The 3,577-nt window shown below is 43.7% G+C and overlaps 1 pseudogene; it reads right to left on the reverse strand.

Annotated features, from left to right (window-relative positions):
* Positions 1-1,994: 1,994 nt before the first annotated feature.
* Positions 1,995-2,877, reverse strand: LOC119814663 (annotated as a pseudogene).
* Positions 2,878-3,577: the final 700 nt, after the last annotated feature.

A 3,577-nucleotide genomic window follows, 5' to 3' on the forward strand; every position in this document is an offset into this window, starting at 1 on the left:
TTTCCCTTTCTTAGCCATCATTGACTGCCTGTAGTTCTTCCTCTACAGGTGGTGTCTTGTGAAATATCCTCCATCCACACTGACATGTCAGCTGGGATTGCCATTATGCAGGTCTTGTTTAGGGACTGTATTGTTGAGATTTCATGGGTGCGCTTTCCCTGTCATATCTAAATGACATTATGCTGTAGCAGGTATGTTGTGGGAGCATACCTCTGATCAAAATATTTATACTTTGTTTGCATTTTGAGGTCATTGTCCTCTTTTACTACACAATTATTTAAAGATTGTTTTATTCTGATATGAAGTCTTAATCATTAAGTTATATAGGTATTAAGTATTACAGATCAATAGTCATTCATGTTTGTTATACTTTTAGCCAGACTAATTAGGTTCTTTAGATATATAGAGATTGTATTCTGCATAGATAGGTAACCTTCAACCACTTCAAAGATATGTAGAACATGATGTTTAAATAACTTAGGATTCTGTTTATGTGAGACACGATTGCTCCTGGCAGCACCAATTTATTCCTGAGAGAGTGTTGAGCCCCAAAGACATTTCACTTGGAGTTTGTTTTCTTCTTGGCACAACTGACCTTTGGGCAAGGAACTGCCTATGCCTCGACCACTGACAAAGTGCACAATGTCCGGACTAGACAAACAGAATACAAGAAAAAAGACTGTCAAACCTTGACAAGACAGGATAAGACGGTTCTGAAAATTTTCTTGCCTCTAAAAATGGTCTGTCAGTTACTCTAGGTCTTAGCCAAAGTTGGTTGCTTCAACATTGCAAATGATACTTGGGTGTTTTCTCAGACAGCCAGTTGTCTCTGTCACATACTGTACATTTTGGAAGCTGCTTGATTGCACTTTCTACCTACTCAAGTGATATTATGTCCCTTCACAGGCCTTGGATGAGGTTGAAGATTAGATAGTCAAAGTTACTATTATCCTCTTATGATCTAGTCAAGTTATTTCCAATGCAAGACTTATACTCCTTAGGATAGAATGTTTATTAAAATATTTAGCATATGTTCCTTGCTTAATATTGTTTATGCTGGTTGTAATTCTAATCTTATACTTGATATCTGTTCCTAGTGTATATGGTTTTGTATTGGGTTTGGAACTCTCTTATTTAAGCAAAAGGGGGAGGTGCTGTGGGAGCTCCTTCAGCCAATAGCCTTTAAGATACCAGCCCACTTGAGCATGATCTTTTACACTATAAATGAAGCTGTAAAGCTCGCTCTCTTGCTTCCAGCTGCTAGATTTGGTTCCTGTTCCCTATTCATGCAGACAACTGTGATCTAGGACTATGATCTGTAAGTCTACCCCTAAATAAATAACTCTTTATTATACATAATTCTAAACTAGGATGGGATTATTTTCTAACTTTAGACATCACAGGTATCCTGGTCTTCTGATTATTACAACCTTTCCACCCATTCCTTCAGGATTTCCCCCTAAGTCTTAGGTGTGGGGATTGCACTGCAGATGTACCAACTGAGGATGGAGCACCCCATGATCACTTATTTGCTGTATTTTGATTGGTCATTAAACTATGTAATTGGATCCAACTGCTGCAGAAAAAATGCTTCTTTGATGAGGCATGAGAGCTACAGTTAGCTGTGAGTGCAAGGATAGATTCTTAGGATATAACTAGAAATTGTATTGGTTTAGGAACACGGTAGTAGTAGTAGGTTCTCTTGTATGTCTATGACATCTCCAGTCATAGGTGTTTATAGTACTGGGTACAAACTCCCTCCTATTGAGTGCACGTTAAGTCCAATGGGCAGTTGTTAGTTACCCCAAAGATAAAAGTGCCATCTTTTGAGACTACTTACATTTCCTGGTCCAATCATGGTTCCCTTTCCCCATCATCAAGGTGAGAGAGACATATTAAGTCCTTCTTGCATTGGATCACTCTATCTTTTATATTTCCATCTTCAATTTTTTTAACAGACTTAATTCACTTTTATTTTCCTTGTATAAAAACCCTTATGTGGTGGCCACAGCTGGAGCCTGGGTCCTCTGAACAGAGACTCTGGTGTGGGTTTTTACAAGATGCTCAGTGAATTCCTGATAAGGAGACTTGGTGAACACAGTCTCTTTCCAGAGGTCGGGGGTCAGGTAGCTATAGGTCTTAGAGATGGCATCAAAGGTGGCCTTGACAAAATTGCCCAGGGTGGCAGTACAGCCCGTGGCTGATGTGTAGCAGTCATCAATGCCAGCCATCATCAGTAGCTTCTTGGGCACAGGAGCAGAGACTATGCCAGTGCCTCTGGGGGCAGGGATGAGACCGCACCAGCACAGAACCACAGCGGCCTGTCACTTTGCAAGGAACAGTGTGGGGATTGCCAGTCTTGTTCCCCCAGTAGCCTCTTCGCACAGGGACAATGTAAAGCTTGGCCAAGATGATGGCCCCTCGGATGGCAGTGGCTACCTCTTTGGAGCACTTAACACCGAGACCTACGTGACCGTTGTAGTCCCCAGTAGCGACGAAAGCCTTGAACCTGATCCACTGGCCTGCCCTAGTCTGCTTCTGCGTGGGCATGATCTTCCAGAACCTCATCCTTTAGGGATGCTCCCAGGAAAAAGTCAATAATCTCAGACTCCTTAATGGGCAGGGAGAACAGGTAGATCTCCTCTAGGGACTTGATTTTCATGTTCTTAACCAGGCGGCCCAGCTTGGTGATGGGAATCCACTCCTTGTCTTCAGCTTTACCTCTGTGAGCCCTGCGGCCTCAGCCTTGGCCACGGCCTCGACCACAGCCGCGGCCCCTAAGACCCCTGACAAATCCTCCACGGAAGCTGCCACGGCCTCCTAACGCTGGGGCCCCGGTCCTCCGGGCCCTCCCGCTGCACCGGAGTCATCCGCCATTTGGTGTTTTCCAGAAGAAGAAGCAGCTCCTTCTTCAATTTTTGAGAGCCTTTGTGGTCACATTGGATCCACTGGGTAATCCAGGATAAGCTTCCCTTTATTAGTAGGTCAGCTGATTAGTAACCTTCCATTTGCAACCTTAATTTCCCTTTATCATTTAACATACCATACCCAGCCTCTGCCAGCAGCAGAGACCACCACTGAGCCCCAGCTATGGTACCACTCCCTGCGGTAACAACCTGCGGGCAGGTTGACTATATTGGGCCACTTCCTCTGTGGAAAGGATAAGGCTTTGTTCTTGCTAGAGTAGATACTTACTCTGGTTATGGATTTACCTTTCCTGCATGCAACACTTCTGCAGAAAGCAATATCTGTGGACTTACAGACTGCCTTATCCACCATCATGGCATCCCACACAGTATTGCTTCACAGACACGTGTGACGGCAGGCCTGTGGTCATGGAGTTCATTGATCTTACCATGTTTCCCATCATCCTGAAGCAGCTGGCCTGCTAGAAAGATTGCATGGTCTTTTGAAGACACAGTTACATCACCGATTAGGTGGCAGAAGCCTGGAGGGATGGAACATAATTTTCAAGAAGGCAATATATGCTTTGAACCACTGTCTACTATGGTACGTATTTTTTTTTCTCTATAGCCAGGATGCACAGGCCCAGGAATCAAGGGATTAAAAAATAAAA

This window comes from Arvicola amphibius, chromosome 5 (genome assembly GCF_903992535.2).
Source record: "Arvicola amphibius chromosome 5, mArvAmp1.2, whole genome shotgun sequence".
NCBI lineage: Eukaryota > Metazoa > Chordata > Mammalia > Rodentia > Cricetidae > Arvicola > Arvicola amphibius.